The 16,933-nt window shown below is 36.6% G+C and overlaps 1 protein-coding gene across 7 annotated transcripts in view; it reads right to left on the bottom strand.

Moving 5' to 3' along the window:
* Window positions 1-16,933, bottom strand: part of ABHD18 (abhydrolase domain containing 18) — a 99,720-nt gene that overhangs the window by 48,564 nt on the left and 34,223 nt on the right. The window lies entirely within an intron of this gene.

The raw sequence follows: 16,933 nt of genomic DNA, 5'->3' as shown, positions 1-16,933 counted from the left end.
GCATACATCAAAAAGCAAAAATGAGCTAAAACCAAAGACCTAGCTGAACAACTGAAAAGGCTATAGAATGACCAGCAAACTAACCCTAAAGCAAGTAGAAGAAAAGAAGCAACAAAGATTAAAGCAGAAATAAATGAGCTGGAGAACAAAACAACAAAAAAGTAGGATAAATAAGACCAAATTTGGTTCTTTGAGAAAAACAACAAGACAGACCCTTAGCTAGACTGACAAAGTAAAAAAGAGATAAGACTCATATAAACAGAATGAAAAATAAGAAGGGGATAATTACTATGGATCCCAATAATAAAAAAGTCATAAGAGGATACTATGAACAACTGTATGCCAATAAGCTAGACAAATTAGAGGAAATGGACAATCTCCTGGAAACACATGAACAACTGAGACTGACACAAGATGAAAAAAACAAGACCTCAACAAACCAATCACAAGCAGAGATTCAGTCAGTCATCAAAAATCTACCTACAAAAAAAAAAAAAAAAAAAAGCCCAGGGTCAGATGGCTTTCCAGGGGAATTTTCCCAAACTTTCCAAGAAGAATTGACACTATTCCTGCTCAAACTCTTTAAAAAAAACTGGAGAAAAAGGAACACTACATAACTAATTTTATGAAGCTAATATAACTCTGATCCCAAAACCAGACAAAGATACTACAAAAAAAACAAACAAACAAACAAACAAAAAAACCTACGGGCCAATCTCTCTAATGAATATAGATGCAAAAATCCTAAACAACATACTTGCAAATCGAATCCAAAGGCACACTGAAAGAATTATATACCATGACCAAGTGGGGTTCATTTAAGGCATGAAAGGGTGGTTCAACATAAGAAAATCAATTATTGTAATACACCACTTTAACAAATCAAAAAGGAAAAATCAAATGATCATCTCGCTGAAAAAGCATTTGATGAAATTCAACATCCTTTTTTGATAAAAACACTTTAAAAGGTAGGAATTGAGGGAACCTTCATCAATATGATAAAGGGTATATATGAAAAACCCACAGCCAGCATAGTACTCAAGGGTGAGAGGCTGAAAGTCTTCCCCTTAAGACTGGGAACAAGACAATGATAGCCACTGTCACCTCTATTATTCAACATTGTTCCAGAAGTTCTAGCCAGAGTAATTCACCAAGATAAAGAAATAAAAGGTATCCAAATCGGAAAGGAAGAAGTAAAACTGTCATTATTTGCAGATGATATGATCTTATACTTAGAAAATCCCAAGAATTCAGCAACAAAGCTACTTCAGCTAGTAAAAAAATTCAGCAGAGTGGCAGGACGTAAGATCAATGCACATAACTCTGTGATGTTCCTATACACTAGTAATGATGTAAGTGAAGAGGCAATAAAAAAAAAAAATTCCATTCACAATAGCAACTAAAAAAATCAAGTACCTAGGAATAAACTTGATAAAGGATGTAAAAGACCTCTACAAAGAAAATTACATAACTTTACTAAAAGAAATTAAAAAGGACCAATATAGGTGGAAAAATATACCTTGCTCACAGATAGAAGACTAAACATCGTTAAGATGTCAATTTTACCCAAACTGATCTACAGATTCAATGCAATTCCAATCAAAATTCCAACAACCTACTTTGCAGACTTGGAAAACTAGTTATCAAATTTATTTGGAAGGGAAAGATGCCTTGAATTGCTAAAAACATTCTAAAAAAGAAAAATGAAGCGGGAGAAGTTACAGTTCCTGACTTTGAAGCTTACTATAAAGCCACAGTAGTCAAAACAGCATGGTATTGAGACAAAGATGGACATATTGATCAATGGAATTGAATTGAGAATTCGGAAATAGTCCCCCAGATCTACGGGCAACTGATCTTTGATAGGGGCCACAAACTCACTGAACTGGGACAGAACAATCTCTTCAACAAATGGGGCTGGGAGAGCTGGATATCCACATCCAAAAGAATGAAAGAAGACTCCTACTTCACACCCTATACAAAAATTAACTCCAAGTAGATCAAAGACCGCAATATAAGAGACAGAACCATAAAAGTCCTAGAAGATAATGTAGGGAAACATCTTCAAGACCTAGTATTAGGAGGTAACTTCGTACACCTCATACCCAAAGTTTAAGCAATGAAAGAAAAGTATACAAATGGGAACTTCTCAAAATCCAAAGCTTCTGTACCTCAAAGGAATTTGTCAAAAAGGGGAAGAGGGAGCCAACTCAATGGGAGAAAATGTTTGGAAACCATGTATCTGATAGGAGACCAATAATTTCATATATAAAGAAATCCCACAACTCAACGATAATAGTACACACAGCCCAATTATAAAATGGGCAAGAGATATGAAAAGACATTTCTCCAAAGAGGAAATACAAATGGCTGAAAAACACAAGAAAAAATGTTCATTTTCACTAGCTATTAGGGAAATGCAAATCAAGACCACAGTGAGATATCTTACATCAATACGAATGGCTGCCATTAAACAGGAAACTACAAATGTTGGACAGGATGTGGAGAAATTGGAACTCTTATTCATTGCTGGTTTGACTGTATAATGCTACAGCCACTCTGGAAGACAGTTTGGTGGTTCCTCAGAAACCTAGGTATCAAGGTACCCTACGATCTAGCAATTTCACTTCTCAGTATATACCCAGAAGATCTGAAAGCAGTGACATAAACAGATATTTGCACACTGAGGTTCATAGCAGCATTGTTCACAACTGCCAAGAGATGGAAACAATTCAAATGTCCTTCAACAGATGAGTGGATAAACAAAATGTGGTATATACATACGATGGAATATACACAGCAATAAGAAGGAACGAGGTCGCAAATCACATGACCACGTGAATGAACCTTGAAGACAATGCTGAGGGAAATAAAAACCAGATGCAAAAGGAGAGATATTGCATGTTACCAGTAATGTGAACTCTGTGAAAAATGTAAAATAAGTGTCTTATAATGTAGAATATAGGAGACTGGAGATAGATAGAAGCTAGTGAAGAGGGAAGAATAATCTAATATGTACAGCTATGATAATGAGGGTGAACTTAATGGTATGGAAATAGTCAGGTGTGACTATGATTCGTTAATGGGATTTTAAGTATCAATGACATACTGAAGGCGAACATGTTCGTAAATGGTTATTTAAAGGCATGTAATCCACAGTGTAGCAGCTCAAACCTAAGAAAGTGTTAGCATGATATACTTACAAGGTATGACACTGTTGCAGAGGGTTAACATCAGAGTGGTATATGGAAAAACTACCCATTATATATTGAAGACTATATTTAATAGGAATATCTTACCAACACTACCCTAATACTAGGGGTGAATAATTAGCAGCTGATAAGAGTTGTGGGATGTTGTGTTATGCTATGATAATTGTTTAAAGTTGAGAGTGATGATGATTGTACCACTAAGTGAAGATAATGTAAGAAACTGACTGTTTATCTTGGGATAGAATATATATTAAGTGAAATTAGGAACCTACTACTTATCAGGCCCTCAACTCGAGGCTTGCTCTTGTGAAACTTAGGGCTGTAAATGGGAGGCTGAGCCTTCCTATAGGTATATCTAGGAGGCACCTCCAGGGAATGTCTTTTGTTGCTAAGATGTGTCCTTTCTCTCTCTAAGATGAACTTGGTAAATAAATTCATTAATTTCCCCACCTCAAGGGACATGACTCCCAGGGGAATGAATCTCCCTGGCGATGTGGGACATGATTCCCAGGAATGGTCCTGGCCCTGGCAGCTAGGGATTGAAAATGCTACTTCAACAAAAAGGGGAAAAAGAAAGGTAACAAACTGAGGTCACAGTGTCTGAGAGATCCCAAATAGAAACAACAGGTTACCCTGGAGGTTTCTCTTATGCAAGCTCCAGTTAGATATCCCAAATGGCCACAGTATGCCATGCCCTTACCAAAAGTAGTCACCAAAATACCTAGGTCCCTACCTGAGATTCTATAAAAGATTCACACCCTAAGTTTTATCTCTCAGAAACTTATATTCGCCAGTGTCCCTATGCCAGACAAGTCCTAAAATCCACAGGCAATGGCCTGTTTAAGAACAACAATCAGATCCAGCCCCCTTCCCCATACTGTCAACACCCCCTTCAATATCAAAAAGTTAGGATGCTCACTGCCTAGACACCCCTGAAGATGGAGAAAGAGATTAAGTGAGAGGAAGGGGTACCAACAAACAATGTAAGATTGAACAAAGGTCTATGAATACTCAAACTTTATATAAATACATATATTTTTAGATGCTAGGGTGTTTGAATAGCAGGAAGGAGGTAAATGACATGGTGGACCTGTAACCTATAATATTTTTTGAACTTTGCTCTATAGCTACTTGTTGAATTGTGCTTTGAAAGTCTTCACCCCTTTCTGTATATACTCTATATTTCCCAATAAGAAAAGAACTGAAACTGTGGCACTGTGACCCATAACAATTTTTGAAATTACCTATATAACAGCTTGTTGCGCTGTACATCGAAAGTTAACGTCTTTCTTTACATATACTGTATTTTACAATGGAAATTGCTGAAGCTGTGGAACTGTGACCCATGATATTCTTTGAAATTTGCTCTATAACTATGTGTTACATTGTACTTTGAAAGTTATCACTGTTATGTATATATGTTAACGTTCACAACAAAAAAAAATTATTGTAAAAAAATTCTAACAGCCTTCTTTGCAGAAATGGAAAAGCCAACCATCAAATTCATATAGAATGGAAGGGGACCCAAACAGCCAAAACCATCTTGAAACAGAAGAGCACAGCTGGAAGACTCACATTTCCTAATTTTAAAAATTTTTACAACGCTACAGTAATCGAAACAAGATGGTACTGGAACAAGGCCAAACATATAGACCAATGGAATAGAACTGAGTTTCTAAAAATAAACCAATACATCTATGGCAAGTTGAGTTTTGACAAGGATGTCAAGCTCATTCAATGGGGAATAAACAGTCTCTTCAACAAATGGTGCTGGGAAAACTGGATATTCACATGCAGAACAGTGGATCTCTGCCTCATACCATATAGAAAAATTAACTCAAAGTGGATCAAAGACCTAAATAAAAGAACTAAAAATATAAAACTCCTAGGTGAAAAATAGGGAAACTTCTTCAAGACCTTTTATTAGACAATGGTTTCTTAGACTTTATACCAAAAGCACAGGCAACAAAAGAAAAAATATGTAAACTGGACTTCATCAAAATTAAAACTTTTGTGTGTAAAAGGATAATACCAAGAAAGTGGTATATGTAAGAAACACAACCTACAGAATGGGAGGAAATATTTGGAATACATAATCAGATAAGGGTTAATGTCCAGAATATATAAAGAATTCCTACAATGCAACAACATAAGGACAAGCCACCCAAGTAAAAATTGGTAATAAAGTGATCTCTCTGCCCTGTGGACCTTTCCTTAATGGCCCTGGTTGCTTTGTCTCTTAGCATTTCAATAACCCATTAGATCTCTGAGGAAGGCCCTATTTTCTTTTTTTCTTTTTTTTAATCCTTTTTTCTTTTTCTAAAACAATTACTCTAACAAGCCCAATACAGAAAGCTTCAAAGACTTGCAATTTGGACAGGTCAAGTCAAGAGCAGAACTAAGAGAGCTCTGAGACAAAAGGCAATAATCCAGTGGCTGAGAAAATTCACTAAACACCACAACTTCCCAAGAAAAGGGGGGTGTCCGCTCACAGCCATCATCCTGGTGGACAGGAAACACTCTTGCCCATCGCCAGCCACATAGCCCAGAGCTGCCCCAGACAACCCAGTGTGACGGAAGTGCTTCAAATAACAGGCACACACCACAAAACTGGGCGTGGACATTAGCCTTCCCTGCAACCTCAGCTGATTGTCCCAGAGTTGGGAAGGTGGAGCAGTGTGAATTAACAAAGCCCCATTCAGCCATCAGTTCAGCAGACTGGGAGCCTCCCTACACAGCCCAGCAGCCCAGAACTGCCCTGGGGGGACGGCACTCACCTGTGACACAGCACAGTCATCCCTCAACAGAGGACCCGGGGTGCACAGCCTGTAAGAGGGGCCCACTTGCAAGTCTCAGGAGCCATACGCCAATACCAAGGACTTGTGCGTCAGTGGCAGAGACAAACTGTGGCAGGACTGAACTGAAGGATTAGACAAGTGCAGCAGCTTTAAAACTCTAGGATCACCAGGGAGATTTGATTGTTAGGGCCACCCCCCCTCCCTGACTGCCCAGAAACATGCCCCATATACAGGGCAGGCAACACCAACTACACACGCAAGCTTGGTACACCAATTGGACCCCACAAGACTCACTCCCCCACTCACCAAAAAGGCTAAGCAGGGGAGAACTGGCTTGTGGAGAACAGGTGGCTCGTGGACGCCACCTGCTGGTTAGTCAGAGAAACTGTACTCCATGAAGCTGTAGATCTGATAAGTTAGAGATAAGGACTTCAATTGGTCTACAAATCCTAAAAGAACCCTATCAAGTTCAGCAAATGCCACGAGGCCAAAAACAACAGAAAATTATAAAGCATATGAAAAAACCAGACGATATGGATAACCCAAGCCCAAGCACCCAAATCAAAAGATCAGAAGAGACACAGCATCTAGAGCAGCTACTCAAAGAACTAAAGATGAACAATGAGACCACAGTACGGGATACAAAGGAAATCAAGAAGACCCTAGAAAAGCATAAAGAAGACACTGCAAGACTAAATAAAAAAATGGATGATCTTATGGAAATTAAAGAAACTGTTGACCAAATTAAAAAGATTCTGGACACTCACAGTACAAGACTAGAGGAAGCTGAACAACGAATCAGTGACCTGGAAGATGACAGAATGGAAAATGAAAGCAGAAAAGAAAGAATGGGGAAAAAAATTGAAAAAATCGAAATGGACCCCAGGGATATGATAGATAATATGAAACGTCCAAATATAAGACTCATTGGTGTCCCAGAAGGGGAAGAAAAGGGTAAAGGTCTAGGAGGAGTATTCAAAGAAATTGTTGGGGAAAACTTCCCAAATCTTCTAAACACCATAAATACACAATTCATAAATGCTCAGCGAACCCCAAATAGAATAAATCCAAATAAACCCACTCCAAGACATAAACTGATCACACTGTCAAACACAGAAGAGAAGGAGCAAGTTCTGAAAGCAGCAAGAGAAAAGCAATTCACCACATACAAAGGAAACAGCATAAGACTAAGTAGTGACTACTCAGCAGCCACCATGGAGGCAAGAAGGCAGTGGCACGATATATTTAAAATTCTGAGTGAGAAAAATTTCCAGCCAAGAATACTTTATCCAGCAAAGCTCTCCTTCAAATTTGAGGGAGAGCTTAAATTTTTCACAGACAAACAAATGCTGAGAGAATTTGCTAACAAGACACCTGCCCTACTGGAGATACTAAAGGGAGCCCTACAGACAGAGAAACAAAGAAAGGACAGAGAGACTCGGAGAAAGGTTCAGTACTAAAGAGATTCGGTATGGGTACAATAAAGGATATTAATAGAGAGAGGGGAAAAATATGACAAACATAAACCAAAGGACAAGATGGCTGATTCAAGAAATGCCTTCACGGTTATAACGTTGAATGTAAATGGATTAAACTCCCCAATTAAAAGATATACATTCGCAGAATGGATCAAAAAAAATGAACCATCAATATGTTGTATACAAGAGACTCATCAGACACAGGGACACAAAGAAACTGAAAGTGAAAGGATGGAAAAAAATACTTCATGCAAGCTACAGCCAAAAGAAAGCAGGTCTAGCAATATTAATCTCAGATAAAATAGACTTCAAATGCAGGGATGTTTTGAGAGACAAAGAAGGCCACTACATACTAATAAAAGGGGCAATTCAGCAAGAAGAAATAACAATCGCGAATATCTATGCACCCAATCAAGGTGCCACAAAATACATGAGAGAAACACTGGCAAAACTAAAGGAAGCAATTGATGTTTCCACAATAATTGTGGGAGACTTCAACACATCACTCTCTCCTATAGATAGATCAACCAGACAGAAGACCAATAAGGAAATTGAAAACCTAAACAATCTGATAAATGAATTAGATTTAACAGACATATACACAACATTACATCCCAAATCACCAGGATACACATACTTTTCTAGTGCTCACGGAACTTTCTCCAGAATAGATCATATGCTGGGACATAAAACAAGCCTCAATAAATTTAAAAAGATTGAAATTATTCAAAGCACATTCTCTGACCACAATGGAATACAATTAGAAGTCAATAACCATCAGAGACTTAGAAAATTCACAAATACCTGGAGGTTAAACAACACACTCCTAAACAATCAGTGGGTTAAAGAAGAAATAGCAAGAGAAATTGCTAAATATATAGAGACAAATGAAAATGAGAACACAACATACCAAAACCTATGGGATGCAGCAAAAGCAGTGCTAAGGGGGAAATTTATAGCACTTAAACGCATACATTAAAAAGGAAGAAAGAGCCAAAATCAAAGAACTAATGGATCAACTGAAGAAGCTAGAAAATGAACAGCAAACCAATCCTAAACCAAGTAGAAGAAAAGAAATAACAAGGATTAAAGCAGAAATAAATGACATAGAGAACAAAAAAACAATAGAGAGGATAAATATCACCAAAAGTTGGTTCTTTGAGAAGATCAACAAGATTGACAAGCCCCTAGCTAGACTGACAAAATCAAAAAGAGAGAAGACCCATATAAACAAAATAGTGAATGAAAAAGGTGACATAACTGCAGATCCTGAAGAAATTAAAAAAATTATAAGAGGATATTATGAACAACTGTATGGCAACAAACTGGATAATGTAGAAGAAATGGACAATTTCCTGGAAACATATGAACAACCTAGACTGACCAGAGGAGAAATAGAAGACCTCAACCAACCCATCACAAGCAAAGAGATCCAATCAGTCATCAAAAATCTTCCCACAAATAAATGCCCAGGGCCAGATGGCTTCACAGGGGAATTCTACCAAACTTTCCAGAAAGAACTGACACCAATCTTACTCAAACTCTTTCAAAACATTGAAGAAAATGGAACACTACCTAACTCATTTTACGAAGCTAACATCAATCTAATACCAAAACCAGGCAAAGATGCTACAAAAAAGGAAAACTACCAGCCAATCTCCCTAATGAATATAGATGCAAAAATCCTCAACAAAATACTTGCAAATCAAATCCAAAGACACATTAAAAAAATCATACACCATGACCAAGTGGGGTTCATTCCAGGCATGCAAGGATGGTTCAACATAAGAAAATCAATCAATGTATTACAACACATTAACAAGTCAAAAGGGAAAAATCAATTGATCATCTCAATAGATGCTGAAAAAGCATTTGACAAAATCCAACATCCCTTTTTGATAAAAACACTTCAAAAGGTAGGAATTGAAGGAAACTTCCTCAACATGATAAAGAGCATATATGAAAAACCCACAGCCAGCATAGTACTCAATGGTGAGAGACTGAAAGCCTTCCCTCTAAGATCAGGAACAAGACAAGGATGACCGCTGTCACCACTGTTATTCAACATTGTGCTGGAAGTGCTAGCCAGGACAATCAGGCAAGACAAAGAAATAAAAGGCATCCAAATTGGAAAAGAAGAAGTAAAACTGTCATTGTTTGCAGATGATATGATCTTATAACTAGAAAACCCTGAGCAATCGACGATACAGCTACTAGAGCTAATAAACAAATTTAGCAAAGTAGCGGGATACAAGATTAATGCACATAAGTCAGTAATGTTTCTATATGCTAGAAATGAACAAATTGAAGAGACACTCAAGAAAAAGATACCATTTTCAACAGCAACTAAAAAAATCAAGTACCTAGGAATAAACTTAACCAAAGATGTAAAAGACCTATACAAAGAAAACTACATAACTCTACTAAAAGAAATAGAAGGGGACCTTAAAAGATGGAAAAATATTCCATGTTCATGGATAGGAAGGCTAAATGTCATTAAGATGTCAATTCTACCCAAACTCATCTACAGATTCAATGCAATCCCAATCAAAATTCCAACAACCTACTTTGCAGACTTGGAAAAGCTAGTTATCAAACTTATTTGGAAAGGGAAGATGCCTCGAATTGCTAAAGACACTCTAAAAAAGAAAAACCAAGTGGGAGGACTTACACTCCCTGACTTTGAAGCTTATTATAAAGCCACAGTTGCCAAAACAGCATGGTACTGGCACAAAGATAGACATATAGATCAATGGAATCGAACTTAGAATTCAGAGATAGATCCTCAGATCTATGGCCGACTGATCTTTGATAAGGCCCCCGAAGTCACTGAACTGAGTCATAATGGTCTTTTCAACAAATGGGGCTGGAAGAGTTGGATATCCATATCCAAAAGAATGAAAGAGGACCCCTACCTCACACACTACACAAAAATTAACTCAAAATGGACCAAAGATCTCAATATAAAAGAAAGTACCATAAAACTCCTAGAAGATAATGTAGGAAAACATCTTCAAGACCTTGTACTAGGCGGCCACTTCCTAGACTTTACACCCAAAGCACAAGCAACAAAAGAGAAAATAGATAAATGGGAACTCCTCAAGCTTAGAAGTTTCTGCACCTCAAAGGAATTTCTCAAAAAGGTAAAGAGGCAGCCAACTCAATGGGAGAAAATTTTTGGAAACCATGTATCTGACAAAAGACTGATATCTTGTATATATAAAGAAATCCTACAACTCAATGACAATAGTACAGACAGCCCAATTATAAAATGGGCAAAAGATATGAAAAGACAGTTCTCTGAAGAGGAAATACAAATGGCCAAGAAACACATGAAAAAATGTTCAGCTTCACTAGCTATTAGAGAGATGCAAATTAAGACCACAATGAGATACCATCTAACACCGGTTAGAATGGCTGGCATTAAACAAACAGGAAACTACAAATGCTGGAGGGGATGTGGAGAAACTGGGACTCTTATTGATTGTTGGTGGGACTGTATAATGGTTCAGTCACTCTGGAAGTCAGTCTGGCAGTTCCTTAGAAAACTAGATATAGAGTTACCATTCGATCCAGCGATTGCACTTCTCGGTATATACCCGGAAGATCGGAAAGCAGTGACACGAACAGATATCTGCACGCCAATGTTCATAGCAGCATTATTCACAATTGCCAAGAGATGGAAACAACCCAAATGTCCTTCAACAGATGAGTGGATAAATAAAATGTGGTATATACACACGATGGAATACTACGCGGCAGTAAGAAGAAACGATCTCGTGAAACATATGACAACATGGATGAACCTTGAAGACATAATGCTGAGCGAAATAAGCCAGGCACAAAAAGAGAAATATTATATGCTACCACTAATGTGAACTTTGAAAAATGTAAAACAAATGGTTTATAATGTAGAATGTAGGGGAACTAGCAATAGAGAGCAATTAAGGAAGGGGGAACAATAATCCAAGGAGAACAGATAAGCTATTTAACGTTCTGGGGATGCCCAGGAATGACTATGGTCTGTTAATTTCTGATGGATATAGTAGGAACAAGTTCACAGAAATGTTGCTATATTATGTAACTTTCTTGGGGTAAAGTAGGAACATGTTGGAAGTTAAGCAGTTATCTTAGGTTAGTTGTCTTTTTCTTACTCCCTTGTTATGGTCTCTTTGAAATGTTCTTTTATTGTATGTTTGTTTTCTTTTTAACTTTTTTTTCATACAGTTGATTTAAAAAAGAAGGGAAAGTTAAAAAAAAAAAAAAAAAGAAACACAAGGAAAAAAAGATGTAGTGCCCCCTTGAGGAGCCTGTGGAGAATGCAGGGGTATTGGCCTACCCCACCTCGATGGTTGCTAACATGACCACAGACATAGGGGACTGGTGGTTTGACGGGTTGAGCCCTCTACCACAGGTTTTACCCTTGGGAAGATGGTTGCTGCAAAGGAGAGGCTAGGCCTCCCTATGGTTGTGCCTAAGAGCCTCCTCCCGAATGCCTCTTTGTTGTTCAGATGTGGCCCTCTCTCTCTGGCTAAGCCAACTTGAAAGGTGAAATCACTGCCCTCCGCCCTACGTGGGATCAGACACTCAGGGGAGTGAATCTCCCTGGCAACGTGGAATATGACTCCCGGGGAGGAATGTAGACCTGGCATCGTGGGACGGAGAACATCTTCTTGACCAAAAGGGGGATGTGAAAGGAAATGAAATAAGCTTCAATGGTAGAGAGATTCCAAAAGGAGCCGAGAGGTCACTCTGCTGGGCACTCTTATGCACAATTTAGACAACCCTTTTTAGGTTCTAAAGAATTGGGGTAGCTGGTGGTGGATACCTGAAACTACCAAACTACAACCCAGAACCCATGAAGCTCGAAGACAGTTGTATAAAAATGTAGCTTATGAGGGGTGAGAAGGGGATTGGGAAAGCCATAAGGACCACACTCCACTTTGTCTAGTTTATGGATGGATGAGTAGAAAAATAGGGGAAGGAAACAAACAGACAAAGGTACCCAGTGTTCTTTTTTACTTCAATTGCTCTTTTTCACTCTAATTATTATTCTTGTTATTTTTGTGTGTGTGCTAATGAAGGTGTCAGGGATTGATTTAGGTGATGAATGTACAACTATGTAATGGTACTGTAAACAATCGAAAGTACGATTTGTTTTGTATGACTGCGTGGTATGTGAATATATCTCAATAAAATGAAGATAAAAGAAAAAAAAAAAAGATTACATTAGACCTCGATTCTTCAATGCAACCAAAAAATGAAGCTACTTGCTGGGATAAGAAAAACAAGAAGACTTCTGAAAACTATTTATTATAAGGAATGAATTTTCAATATGTAGGAAATTACACTGTGGAAGTATCAGAATTCTCATACTCTTGGTCTATTAAGTTGCAAAATCTTAAGTTAATTTTAAAATCAATAATCATATATAGTAGAATCAAAAATATTCTTTGTTGATGTCTTTTAAAACCTAGGACATGATTTTCTGACTTAAAATTTTTATTATCTAGTTAATTGCAGAAAATAATCTATATTATGTCAAGTCAATCTGAAAATTAGTAGTTATATAGTGGCTGCAAAAAAATTTTCTATATCCATGTTAAATACAACACTTCATTCATCTGAATTCTTTGGAAATACAGCAAGGTGATAAAGGCTTTCGCAAACTCTTTTTCAGGATGACCAACAATTAAATCAGAGAACTGTCGTGCTGTTATTTAAAGTTGGTTTACCACTCTGTACCTTACTCTCATAAGAAAACTTGACTATTTTACCACAAAGATAAAAGCTTAATATTTAAAAAAAAAAAAAAATTGGTAAAGACAATGAATTAAATTTTGAATAGACATTAAAAACTGAATAGGCATTTCTGCAAGGAAGATATACAAATGGATGATAAGCATAAGAAAAGATGCTCAACATGATTAGGCATTAGGGGAACGCAAATGAAAGCCACAATGAGATACTACTTCACAATCACGAGAATGGAACTTCTGTTTAAAAAAAGGAAAATAAAAATTGCTGGCATGGATGTGGAGAAATAGGATCGCTCGTACAGTGTTGGGGGAAATGTGAAATGGTGTGACTACTGTGGAATAGTTTGGCACTTCCTCAGAAAGTTAAGTATAGAATCATCACCAAATCCACTTCTGGATATACAACAAAAAAGAACTGAAACAAGGGACTTGAACAGATATTCACACACCGATGTTCACAATGACATTATTCACAATTCTCAAGAGATGTAAACCCAAGTGTCCATCAATGGATGACTTGCTAAACGAAATGTAATATAAACTTAGGATAGAATATTATTCAGCCACAGAAAGAAATTAAGTTCTGATACATGCTACAAAGTGGATGAACTTTGAAGACATTACGTTGAGTTAGAAGAGCCAGATGGAAAAAGACAAATGTATGATCTCACTCTATGAAATTATTATGATATGTAAATTTAGAGTTAGGAATTAGAATTAAGGTTACAAGGGGTTGGGTTGAGGGTAGGAAAGGGGGAGTCAATGCTTAATTGTTACAGAGTTTCTGTTTGGAATGATGGAAAAGTTTTGGCAATAGATGTTGGTGATGGTTGCTCAACACTGTAAATATAATTAACAGTATATTTATTGGAATTGTATACCTGAAAGTGGTCAAAACGGGTTGTATATATGTTACAAGAATAAAAGCTTTTACAAACCCATAGGACAGTACAAGACAGAGTGAATCCTATGTACAGGTACTATAGTTAATATTACAATAACATTGTTTCATCAATTCTAACAAAGGTAACACACAAATGCAAAATGTTTATAGTAAGGAAAACTGGGTGGGGGAGGGTATAAGGAACTTTGTACTTCATACATGATTTTTCTGTAAGCCTACAACTACTTTAATTTTTTTTTTTTTAAATAAAAGCTTGTTCCAATGGCAAATATTTAAAAGATGCCAATACTCAGTGTTGGCAAGGGAATGGCACTCTCAACCTCGTGAATGTAAATTAAACTAATTTAAACTTCCCTGTAATTTAGCAATAGATCAAAAGTCTTAAAATCCATGCAAATCACATAAACCCAGAAATTCTACTTTCAGCAACTTAAGGCAAAAAAAAAAAAAAAAAAAAAAAAAGTCAGACAAATATTTAAAGAGGTTTATACAGGATATTCATAATAGTGAAAAACAATGCAATTTACATGTCCAACATAAGGAATTAGTAAATTTTGGTGGAGTCACAGTACAGAATACTAAGCAGCCACAGCTGGATGATAGACTGCATATTCACTGATTAATTAGGTCAAAAAGACACAGAAAAGAAGCACATATATATGTGAATGCATTGGAAAAAAGACTAGAATGATGTACATGAAATGGCAGTTATTTCTCTTGGTGGAACTGTCAATAATTTTTTTCTTTTTTCTTATTTGTGATTTCTAATTTTTTAGTGCAATGATGTAAACCAATGCACAAAGATGATAGGGGCAAAGTTTCAATGTGCATGATTTGTGTATTTATAGTATTTCATCAAAATAATTTATGCTGTAAAAATATGCCATTGCAGAGATAAGAAGTCATCCATTTCTCCATTCCTGTCACCAGCTGTAAAGAACTCTTCCTTAATTCCTAGTAGTTGTTGAGGATTGTCTTAGAATGAGGGAAAGTAAATGATTTCCCCTCTTTCTTTATGCTTGTAAACCTGCATGGCTTTCCAGATAAGACGGAGAATGTTCAAGAACGGGACATAGTTCCAGGGACTGAACTGAGGACAACTAGAAATCTGAAATTTCTTTATCTTCTTCTTTATCCTTAAGCCTACAGACTACATCTAACAGAAAAGCCATGTATTTATTTAATGCTTTTTATTATTATTATTCATTTTATTGAGATATATTCACATACCACGCAGTCATACAAAACAAATTGTACATTTGATTGTTCACAGTACCATTACATAGTTGTACATTCATTACCAAAATCAATCCCCGACACCCTCATTACCACACACACAAAAATAACCAGAATAATAATTAAAGTGAAAAGGAGCAAATAAAGTAAAAAAGAACACTGGGCGCCCTTGTCTGTTTGTTTGTTTCCTTCCCCCACCTTTCCACTCATCCATCCACAAACTAGACAAACAGGAGTGTGATCCCTATGGCCCCCCCAATCCCACTGTCCCCCCTCATAAGCCACAATTTAATGCTTTTTATATTCCTTGAACACTATCTTCATTCCTTATTTATTCCTTTTAGTAGCAATACAGGATAAGTAGTATTATTTCTATTTTTTAAAGTATGGTTCAGAGATTAAAAAACTGACCAAAATTCTCTAGGACAATAAATAGTGGGGTAAGGGTTCAATTCCAGATCTGCTTAATTCCCAAGTCTCTGTTCTTTCCACTATAAGATACTGCTTGCCTTTCATTTTGAATTCATTAACAGAAAAAATACAAATTGAATAATACCTTAGGGATAACGAAATAATAGACATTCTTCTGCAATAGTTAAAAATCCGATCTATCAAATTGCTCTTCTGCTAGTTCAAATTTTACAGATTGAATAATTCAGGATTCCAATTCATGCACATAAAATTTTAAGTATGTTTCCATTACAAAATAATGCCTCCTTGAGTGAGGGATTTTTCACATGTACATATAAGCATCATCATCAAGGAAAGCTTTCTTTTAAAGAGCTTTTTAATTTAAAATAATTTCAAGCTTACAGGACAACTGCAAAAATAATACAAAACCCATATAGAAAATTCCAACATACCTCATCCACACCCAGATACCCCGATCCACCAACTTTTAACATTTTGCCACATTTCTTGTATCTATTTTCTAAACATATAAAAGGAGATTATATACATCGTACTCCTTGAACACAATACTTCCACGTTCTTTTCCTAACAACAAGGATAATCACTTATGTAACTACCTTAAGTACAGTTATCAAGTTCAGGAAATTTAACATCAATATAACTCTTATAGTCTATATTCTAATTTTTTCATATTTCTCAATGATGCCCTTTTGGGTATTTTCTCCTTCATTATTAGATCCAGTCTAGAACCATGTATTATGTTTAGTTGCTACTGTCTCTTTAGTCTTTCTCTTTTTTAATTGTGGAAAATGTATATACAACATGAATTTTCCCATTTCAATCACCCATGAGCATACACTTCAGAGGGATGAATCTTATCCACAATGCTATGCTATCCTCACCAACATTTCTTACCAGAACTTTCCCATTCCCACAAACAGAAACCATGCATACATTATGCATTATGCCCCCAATCTCCCTCAATTTCCTTAACCTGTAGTCTACTTTCTGTCTCTGTGATTTACATATTCTAGCTATTTCATATAAGCGGAATCATACAGTTATCTGTCCCTTGTGTCTGACTTATTTCACTCAAGGTTCATCCATATAGTAGCATGTATCAGAATGTCAATCC

The sequence above is a fragment of the Choloepus didactylus genome, chromosome 3, assembly GCF_015220235.1.
Source record: "Choloepus didactylus isolate mChoDid1 chromosome 3, mChoDid1.pri, whole genome shotgun sequence".
Classification (NCBI taxonomy): domain Eukaryota; kingdom Metazoa; phylum Chordata; class Mammalia; order Pilosa; family Megalonychidae; genus Choloepus; species Choloepus didactylus.
This window is presented reverse-complemented; position numbering and strand designations above follow the sequence as displayed.